At 41.3% G+C, this 11,285-nt stretch overlaps 1 protein-coding gene across 3 annotated transcripts in view; it reads right to left on the reverse strand.

Annotated features, from left to right (window-relative positions):
• Nucleotides 1-11,285, reverse strand: part of wipf3 (WAS/WASL interacting protein family member 3) — a 105,552-nt gene that overhangs the window by 68,355 nt on the left and 25,912 nt on the right. The window lies entirely within an intron of this gene.

Consider the following 11,285-nt stretch of genomic DNA (forward strand, 5'->3'; position numbering starts at 1 on the left):
TGTTGAGGCATTGGTTTTACTTTTCCAGAGGTCCATTAATTTGAGAACAGTTCCATTAAATCAAATGATAACAACGGTAACTCCTTTATTCAAAAAAAAAGAGGAGATAAAAGCAGGAAACCACAGGCCAATTAGATTAACTTTTATCATGGGGAAAATGTTCAAAGTTACTAGTAAAGTTATAGCAGGACACTTGGCTAGGTTCAATTTAATCTACTGGAGTTCTTTAAGGTAACACATGCTGTGGATGTAATATACTTAGATTTCCAGAAAGCATTTGATAAGTGCCACAAAAGGATATTGCAGAAAATAAAATCCCATAGAATCAGGTACAGCATTTGGCCCAAATAAAAGACTGGCTGAAAGTAAGCATTGTGTAGAAAAGACATAATGAGCAATGTACCATAGGGGCAGGTGTTTCCAATTCATAGAATAAAATCAAAGGTTGGTCACCAAATTTGCTGTCAGCACAAAGACAGGGAGGTTGTGAAGTGCATACAACAGGATTTTTTTTTAAAAAGTGCTAATAGACTAAAGACGGAGTGGGCAGAGATGTGGCAAAAAGAATATAATGTGGCAAAGTGTGAAAATGTCCAATTTAGCAGAGAAACATAGAAAGGAAGCATAATATCTAAATGAGGAGAGATTGCAAAGCTCTGAGGTGCACAGGGATCCGGCAGTCTTCATACATGAATTACAAAAAAGGTTAGTATAGTAGTACAAGTAATTAGGAAAACTAATGTAATGCTGCTATTTATTGCAGGGGGAAACTGAACAAAAAAAGTATGGAGTTTATATTTCAGTTACACATGGCATCGCCGAGTCTATATCTAGAATACTGTGCACAGTACTGCTCACCTTGTTTAAAGAGAAGGCTATAAATACATTATTTTTTTAAAAAAATCACAACACCAGGTTATAGTCCAACAGGTTTACTTGGAAGCACTGGCTTTCAGAGCACTGCTCCTTCATCAAGTGGTTATCCTCCAAAATAATGTAAGTACACTGGATGCATTTCGTACATGGTTTACCAGACTAATACCTCAAAATGGGCAAGTTGTCTATTGGACAGGCTAGGAGAAAGTGAGGTCTGCAGATGCTGGAGATCAAAGTTGAAACTTTATTGCTGGAACAGCACAGCAGGTCAGGCAGCATCCAGGGAACAGGAGATTCGACGTTTCAGGCACAGGCCCTTCTTCAGGAATCCTGAAGAAGGGCCTGTGCCCGAAACGTCGAATCTCCTGTTCCCTGGATGCTGCCTGACCTGCTGTGCTGTTCCAGCAATAAAGTTTCAACTATTGGACAGGCTAGACTTCTAGCTGAAGTTTAGGAAAGTAAAAGGCAAATTGATTCAAATGTATGAAATCTTGAGGGGTCTTGATAGGGGAGACGTGGAGAGGATGCTTCCTCTTACAGGAGAATCTAACACTAGGGGTCCCTTTTTAAAAATAAAGGCTCTCCCATTTATTATAGAGGTAAGAAAATCCCCCCCCCCCCACCAAATGAGGGCTGAGATTCTTTTGGAACTCAGCATGAAAAGATGGTGGAAGCAGAATTCTTGAAGATTTTAAGACAAAACGATATAGGTTTCTTGTAACGCAAGGGGATTAAAAGGTTGTTGGAATAGGTGAGAATGTGCATTAGAGTTCACAATCAGATCAGTCATGATCTTCTAGCCTGGTGCAACAGGCATGACCTACTCCTGCTACTGATTTGTGCGTTAAAATAAAATTGAACGTTCACACAGTAAAGTTTATTTGCAGCCTATGGTGCTTTCTAATATGGGAGAAAAATAAAACATACCTGACATGCTTCCAACTTACACTGGATACCTTTTAATAGTTATATATAGCTTAACATCAGGAAAAAAAAATGTTCTCATTATAGTGTATAACTCCTCCAAAGATGGGAACGTACAATATCCTTGTTTCTCCTTTTCCCCTGCCTCACCTTTCAGCCAAAAATTAACATGTGCCCCAAATTTGCTGAACAGGAAGATAGAGGTGGGTCATATAATGTCAAAATGTAATAAAAACCTCTAACATCCAACATAACCTGCTTTCAATGCTTGCTGGCTAACAAATTGGCTATTCGAGACGGTTGTTGCTCATTTATCACATAAAACATCGATACACTGGAGTCCCAAATCCTCCCAGAATGCTCATTGCCTGGACTGCTGGAGGAGGCAAACTAAATTTCCCACCTCAGAACATGACTCCCTTCCCCCTTTCCATTTTTTGTGACTTCACTAGTTGTTGCTGGGGGGAGTATCTGACGAGATAAAGTCACTTTACCAGCACCACAGACAGCTGCAACTGTGTGGAATGCAACCAAGAGGGTGGCTGGAGTGTCAGCAATTGTGAGGACTCAGCATTCAGATTTAACAAAGTTGGTTCCTGAATTTCTTATCCAACTTCAGTTCATGGTGCCTCAAATTCTTGGAGCTTTGTCACACAAAAAGTTTCTCAAAACCACAAGTAGAAATACTTTACCATGGCAAGCCTATCTTTATAATGCAACAGCATTCAGAAGTCACGTGATCAAATGTCACATGGTCAGAAGAGGAGATGTGACATATTACCAGCTAGTCAATTCTCCAGGAATGCTTCCAACCAGCATTTGTTTGTTACCTTGAAGTGGTCAGCATTCCATTCCATTTTAAATCTTGATCTATAAATATATTTACCACACTGAAGCAGCAATAAATGTGGGTGTGAGAATCTACAAAAAAAAAATCAAGTTGCAAATATATTTTGAAGAAGCAAAAGTCAACATGCCTGACAAACTGGTATTGTGAAATGCAGCTGTTGGTTTGATTCTAGTTTTACACATACACTAGTTGGGGTTCACAGTGCAGCAACAGCTGCTTCCTCAAAGTTGTGTTTTGTTTTATTACCAATAATTCTGCCTCTAGGAATTTGTGTGATCTGTTACACCATTGCTAAATTACTCCTATGTTTTCTCATTACGTGAATAAAATAGTTAAAGAGGGTTTTTTCTTTGCTTGCTAATAGTAACATGGTTGCCATGCCCAAGACCTTTACACTAAATTGCTGCCACCTACATTTTGGTCAAGTATGTTTGAGTAGGTTGACCATTTTAATATAAATAAAGAAACAGAAAGTTTTCTTGCAGTTTGCACGGTCCTAATAGATGTAATTTTTGCTCAACATTGCAGGATTTACAGGCATACCAAACATAAACAAATTCAAAATGTTGCAGCTGCGAATAGATCAGGCTTTAAAATTAAACATTACCAGAAAAAAAACAATAAGTCTTTGTTATAAATTATTTTAAAAATTCACAAAATCTGAGTCCAATAAATACCTTACATTAAAAAAAAAGAGTAATGCTCTGACGACATGCTATGGTTGCAAATCCTTACTCAGAATCCAGCACTTTGTACTGGGACAGAGAGGAAAGAAAGATATGAAAGAGAGAAGGCATAATTTAAATCTAGAGCAACGCCGATACTGAACTTTGGAATTTTTGATGCAGTTTCAGTTTCCAGAGCTAAGCATAATGCCAATCACTACTCAAAATTCAAGAGGAAAAAGTGTTACCAACTACAACATCCTTGAGATGAGAAATTGGTTTGCAGTTTGAAGAGGTGATGTGCTGAGAAGCAAAAACAAATGGACTAAAAATGTAGATGTGGTATAATGGTGATTCATGCAAGATGTGCTGATCACATGACTTGGACATTGTTAAGACAGAGACACCAGTCTAGAATGAGCACGCCATGCAAGAGGTCAAAAGGCTACTCTAAACAGCGACATTTGACACCCAAAGTACATATGTAAATAAAAAGGTGTGTTATGGTACATCAGGAATTCAACAGCATTGTTTAGAGATATGCAAGCAAGCGACCTCAGGGAATGTATGAAAATACACTTGTATCCTCCTGTCTGGTATCTGAACATTTAGGTAGCAATACTGGCATCATGCATGGTGGCATCCAAGGAAGGAAGCTCTAGAACCAGTATCTGAATTTAAAACCATAATCCAAAAGGACACTGCTGAAAACAACTCTAAATTATGGGAAATAATTGTAATATTTTTAAATGTTAAGTAATTTGTGATTTGAAAACTTCCTTCCTTTAATTTACAACTGGCCTTTGACAGGGAATTCCAGATGGATCGAGTCAACAGCCTTGATCAGACCAGTGAAGGCCATAGGAGAGTAGTTATGTTGTTCCTAGCATGTGTGTTGGAGTTGCTGGGCAGTGATGATAATCTCTATAGTTCTGGCTTGGCCAGAAGCCATATTGATCTTTCAGAAAGGATTTCCTCAGACTCTGAGAAGGATTTGGGTGATGATCTTCCCAGCAATGGAGTAGCAGCAAGATTCTTTGGTAACTCCCATGTCCTACTTTGTCTCCTACCTTGAGGGCTTCTTCAGAAGAAACACCACTTGGAAGCTCCTATATTAGGTGTTCACAAAGAATTGTGCCCCATATCAGTAAGGGGAAGTACAGAGAAGGAACTGGAGAAACAATTCCTAAAGATCAAGGCCAATGACCTAAAGGGGAGGTGATAGATGGATGCACCAGGTTTAGAACTCAACCTTAGGTTAAAAGATTTCAAGACAATGAGGTAAAACAAGTAGAAAAGTTTGAGAAGGTTTGTAGCTTGGGTTGTGGATGAAGCCGTGGATTTGTTCGCCAAGCTGGTGTGTTTTACTTCAAATGTTTCGTCGCGAGGTGACAGCGTCCTTGATAAGGCGCTGGTGGTCTGTCCCGCCTGGTATTTAATGTTTGTTGTTTGGTACTTCCAGCTCCGTATCAGAGTAGTTTGTACACAGGGTCTAGTACAATGTGTCTATTGATAGAGTTCTGGTTGACGTGCCAGGCTTCAAGGAATTCCCTGGCATGTCTCGGTTTTGCTTGTGCTAGGATTGTTACATTGTCCCAGCTGAAATTTGTGTCCTAATTCAAAGCAACTACACGGCGCAGGAAACATCAGCAAAACGGACCTGCAAAAAAGATGAAACCAGATGGATCCAACATACCCCAGATTGTATGGGCTACCCAAGGTGAACAAAGCAGGAGCAGCCCCCAGAGCCATTATATTACTCCCAAGGATACCTAGCTGCAAGTTACCAAAGGAGCTGCAAACAAGACAGACACCTAATAGAATAGTCCAACTACTGCATTCACTCCTCCCAAGAGTTCCTCAAGATTATTTCAGCCTCTTCTATTGTGGGGTTTCTAATGATTTCATTTGACGTAACATCACTCTTCACATCTATAGGCATCGACCTAGCCAAGAATACCATTGCCACATTATTGGACAAAGCAGCTACTATGTCATCAGCAACATCAACATGAACAGCATAATAAAACTATACCTATGCCTCACAACTCACTTTACATTCAAAAGACAAGTATACAGACATCAAAAGGCACACCAATATCAGATCAAAAGGGGTCCCCAACATCAGAACTTACAGCAGAAGCAGTAATGCCATGCTTAGAACGGGCAGCCCTCCTCACCATCCAACGCAAACTCTGGATCCAATATGTAGATGACACCTTAGTGTACACAACTGTAAGAAACCCACCATTACATCACATCAATAATATTCTCATCAGAATAAAAGTTCACTAAAAGAGGTAAACAGCAGACTCCCCTTCGCCAAATTAGTAGAACTCCAGGTCAGTGTGTACAGGAAGAACACCCATACCGGACCAGATACTAAACGTAAAAGCAACCATCCCAGCACCCACAAGTGAAGCTACATTAGGACATTGATAGGTCTGCCCCTGGGGAGGTCTCGAACTGCCAACCTTTTGGTTAACAGCCAAACGTGCTGACCAACTGCACCACAGACACTGCTGACTGAATGGGTGTCTCTGTGGCACAATCATTCCTGATGAAGGGCTTTTGCCAGAAATGTCGATGCTCCTGCTCCTCGGATGCTGCCCGACCTGCTGTGCAGTTCCTGCACCACACTCTCGACACTGATCTCCAGCATCTGCAGTCCTCACTTTCTCCCATTAATTAAACAGACAAGGAAATACTGCAACAACGCAAAACTCCAGAAGGCAGAACAGAAACACCTATTAAGGATTTAAACAAAACAGGTACCTGAAGAGCACTACCCTCCAGTACTTATGGGATACACCCAAAGAAGAAAACACTACACGACCAGACTCAATAGCAACCATGCCATACAAAGACATATCAACCAGAGATAACTACTCAGACTACTGGGAATCACGGTGGCCCACAAACACCTTTCACCAGCTCCTCACAAAAAAAGGTTAAAGACACAACACCCACATCCAACAGGACAAAATGTTATCTACAAGATACAAAATACTGAAAAACACTACCTGGAACAGGAAGAAAACTGACCATGGGAGTGCACGATCATCAGCTCGCCACTGTCGGACATGACCAGCACTCATTTCCAACTGCACAGACAACGAAGGACACAAATTCAACTGGGACAATGTAACTATCCTAGCACAAGTAAAACAGACACGCCAGAGAATTCCTCGAAGCCTGGCAGTCCAACCGGAACTCAATCAATAGACACATTGTATTGGACCCTATATACAAACCACTCCAACACAGCCAGAAGTAGCAAACAAACAAAAAGAAAAATACCAGGTGGGACAGACCAACACTTTATCAAAGATGTACTGATGATGTCACCTAGTGAGGCGATGAAAGGTTTGCAGAAAAACACCAGCTCTGAACGAATGCACCACTTTAATTAGAGAAAAGCCATAATAAAGAACTGGGGAGGTGACAACTCTGGAGATAGAGCAATAACTCAACCTTAAAGCTAGGTGACAAAATCTGGTTAAGGGATAGCATTTCAGAAGCCTTGGCAATCAGAAAAAAAAACAACCAAGGCAAGACAAAGCCTAATCATCCCAGAAGATGAGATCGCTATACTTGAACTGCTTCAGACAGGAGTGCAACTATTCCAGATATGGTCCAATACCATCACCCTAATGTTATGCTCGAGTGAATCAGATCAGGGGGTCCAGTCAAAGTTCCAATTCATTTTAAAATTGGAGGGAGGGTGGGATGAGATAATATTATTATTGTTAAGTAATAGTGGTAACAAGTGGTATTAATAATGACTTAGAGTCATAGAGAAGTACAGCAGGGAAACAGACCCTTTGGTCCAACCCGACCAGATATCCCAACGCAATCTAGTCCCACCTGCCAGCACCTGGCCCATATCCCTCCAAACTCTTCCTGTTCATATACTGATCCAGATGCCTTTTAAATGTTACAATTTGTACCAGCCTCCACCTCCTCTGGCAGCTCATTCCATACACATACCACCGCTGCATGAAAGAGATGCCCCTCAGGTCTCTTTTATATCTTTCCCCTCTCACCCTAACCCTATGTCCTCTAGTTCTGGACTCCCCCATCGCAGGGAAGAGACTTTGTCCATTTAGCCTATCCATGCCTCTCATGATTTTATAAATCTCTGTAAGGTCAACCCTCAGCCTCCAAAGCTCTAGGGAAAACAGCCCCAGCCTATTCAACCTCCCCCCTATAGCTCAAATCCTCCAACCCTGGCAACATCCTTGTAAGTCTTTTCTGAAGCCTTTCAAGTTTCACAATATCCTTCCGATAGGAAGGAGACCAGAATTGCATGCAAAGTTCCAACAGTGGCCTAACCAATGTCCTGTACAGCCACAACATGACCTCCCAACTCCTGTACTCAATACTCTGACTTGATTGGTAAGTAAGCAAAATAGTGAACTATTGAAACCAAGAGAGAAATCCAAGGATACAGGGAAGACAGATGATTTGAGATTCATTTAAATCCTGACCATATAACTAATTAGACAGAAGATATCAGTCAAAAATAAGCAAAAAGGAAGGGAGGTCAGGGGCATCACATGGGAGGGCTGCATTTGATATCCTACTATGTACAGGTATAAGCAGAAGAACTTTTACAGCACACAAGTTGAAGAGTCTTACTTAGAGGTAAGGGTTAAGCAGCCTCAGGGCAGTATGTTTACAAACACCCTCAGCCTGAGGTATGCCAATTTGGAAACTCACTGTTCAGCTTGCAGTATTAACCTGAAAGCAGAAGAAAAAGTAGTGGGGGTAAACAAGATTATTCTTACTTTATAAAAAAAATCTATGCTGATAGCATTCAGATAAAGAGTCATTTATAAATATATAAATAAAGAGGGTAAAGAGATAACATTTTCTCTGGACAAAAGAAAAGTTGGTGAAAGTGCAAGTATATCCAGATACACCAAATGTTCCAGAGAAAGCAGCAAGTAGACATTGTATACTAATCTAATCAAAAGATAAGGACTGGAAAATATTCAACTTAGTTAAATTATATTTCCCCTAACGTTTATACAAAATTAACAATTAGTATTCAAATTTAGCTTGTATCCCATTTCTCACACATTCATTAGCAACAGAATTACAGTCCATTCTGATAGAATCAAAATAAAAGTTGTTTGCTTCAAAGCGGCAGAAGGTGAAGATAGGTTAAAGCAAAAAAATCACTTCACAGAAATTTATTGTGGGAGCAAACAAAACACAATCTCAAGAAGCTAAGAAAAAAGTTTGGATCTTAATGTATATGTCGATTAACTTTTATTGCTGGTAACAAGCCAATGAATTCTATTATATTGGGGTGGATTTTCTAAAGAGTGCAATCATAATCAAATTGACATTCCACCCTTATATTTGTTTACAATAAGAGCACATCTCTGGTAGGAGATTCTGAACATAGGTTCTGCAGAAGTGCAGAACCTACCTTATCTTAAGTATGAAACATTCAGGGGAAGGCAAACTATGCTGCCTTGTTCAACAGCAATAGATTTTCATAGAGTTTTAGAACTTTGCAGCATGGAAACAGAACCTTCAGTCCAACTTTTCCATCTAGGTATCCTAAATTAATCTCATCCCATTTGCCAGCATTTGGTCCATATCCCTCTCAGCCCTTCCGATTCATATACCCATCCTGATGCCTTTTAAAATGTTTTAATTGGATAAGCCTCCACCACTTCCTCTGGCAGCTCATTCCATACACACACCACCCTCTGCATGAAAAAGTTGCCTCTTGGGTCCCTTTTACATCTTCCCCTCTCACCTTAAAACCTATGACATCTAGTTTTGGACTTGGCTATTCACCCTATCCATGTCCCTCAAATTTTATACAGTTCTATAAAAGGTCATCCCTTAGCCTCAGACACTCAAGAGAAAATAGACCCAGCCTATTCAGTCTCTCCCAATAATGCAAGCCCTTCAAACCTGGTGACATCCTTGTAAATCTTTTGTGAACTATTTCAAGTTTCACAACATCCAATAGCAGCCTAACCAATGTCCTGTCCATCCACAACACGACCTCCCAACTCCTATACTCAAGCACTGACCAACAAAAGGCAAACATACCAAACACTTTCTAAACTATCCTATCTACCTACAACTCCACTTTCAAATGAACTATGAACCTGCACTCTAAGGTCTCTGTCCTGCAACACTCCCCACTAAGTGTATAAGTACAGCCCTGATTTGCCTTTCCAATAGGCAGCACCTCATTTATCCAATTTAAACTCCATCTGTTACTCCTCGGCCCATTGACCCCGCTGATCAAGATCCCATTGTACTCCTAGGTAACCTCTTTTCACTGTCCACTATACCTCCAATTTTGGTGTCATCTGAAAATTTACTAAACACATCCGAATGACGGAAAACAGTGGACCCAGCACTGACCCTTGTAGCACACCACTGGTCACAGGCCTCCAGTCTGAAAAGCAACCCTCCACCATCACCCTCTGTCTACCTTAGACAAAATTTTGAATCCAAATGGCTAGTTCTCCATGTGATATAACCTTGCTAACCAGTTTACCATGAGAAACCTTGTTGACTGCCTTACTGAAGTCCATATTGACTACATCCCCTGCTCTGCCTTCAATTCTCTTTGTTACTTCTTCAAAAAACTCAAATTCATGAGACACAATTTCCCACAACAAAGCCACATTGAGTATCCCTAAATCAGTCCTTGCCCTTCCAAATACATGTACACCCTGTCCCTCAGGGCTCCTCCAACAACCCGCCCACTATTGATGTCAGGCTCACCAGTCTATAGTTCCCTGGTTTTTCCTTACCACCCTTCTTAAATAGTGGCACCACATTAGTCAACTTCCAGTACCTCGCCTTATTGATGCCACAAATCTCAGCAAGGAGCCCAGCAAGTACTTCTCTAGCTTCCCGCAGAGTTCTCAGGTACACTTGACCAAGTCCCAAGGACTTATTCACCTTCATGAGTTTTTAGGACATCCAGCACCACCTCCTCTGTAAGGAGATTTTTTCCAAGATGTTGCTACTAATTTCATGTTCTCCATCTCCCATGTCCTTCTCCACAGTAAACACTGATGCAAAATACTGGTTTAGTATTTCACCATCTTCTGCAGTTCCAGACGTAGGCGACCTTGTGATTTTTAAGGGGCCCTATTCTCTCCATTTTTCGCTTTTGTCCTTCATGTATATGTAGAATCACTTTGGATTCTCCTTAACCCTATTTGTCAAAGCTCTCAAGTCCCCTTTATGCTCTCCTGATTTCCCTCTTAAGTATACTCCTACTGCCTTTAAACTCTTCTAGGGATTCACTGGATCTCTGCTGTCTATACTGACATATGCTTCCTGCTTTTACTTAACCAAAACCTCAATTTCTCTAGTCACCAGCATTCCCTACACCTACCAGCCTTGCCCTTCACTAAAAGGAACTTACTTTCTCTGGACTCATTTCTGAAGGCTTCCCATTTTCCAGCCGTTCCTTTACCAGAGAACTTCTGCTCCCAGTCAGCTTTTGAGAGGTCTTGCCTAATACTGTCAAGATTAGCCTTTCTCCAATTTAGAACTTCAACTTTTAGATCTGGTCTATCCTTTTCCATCACTCTTTTAAAACTAAGAAATTCTGGGCACTGGCCCCAAAGTGCTCTCCCACTAACACCTTAGTCACTTGCCCTGCCTAATTTCCCCCAGAGGTCAGCTTTGCTGTATATGGGAGGTTGGTGGAGTGGTAGGCGAGGACCAGTGGGGTTCTGTCCTGGTGGCGGTTGGAGGGGCCGTCATTTCCGCCACCTCCAAATGGACCCCACCACCAGGGATATATTTCCCTCCCCTCCCCTATCAGCGTTCCGAAAAGACCACTCCCTCCGTTAGTCCCTCGTCGTCAGGTCCACACCCCCCACCTACCCAACCTCCACTCCCGGCACCTTCCCCTGCAACCACAAGAAATGCAAAACTTGCGCCCACACCTCCCCCCTTACTTCCCTCCAAGG

The sequence above is a fragment of the Chiloscyllium plagiosum genome, chromosome 5, assembly GCF_004010195.1.
Source record: "Chiloscyllium plagiosum isolate BGI_BamShark_2017 chromosome 5, ASM401019v2, whole genome shotgun sequence".
Taxonomy (NCBI): domain Eukaryota; kingdom Metazoa; phylum Chordata; class Chondrichthyes; order Orectolobiformes; family Hemiscylliidae; genus Chiloscyllium; species Chiloscyllium plagiosum.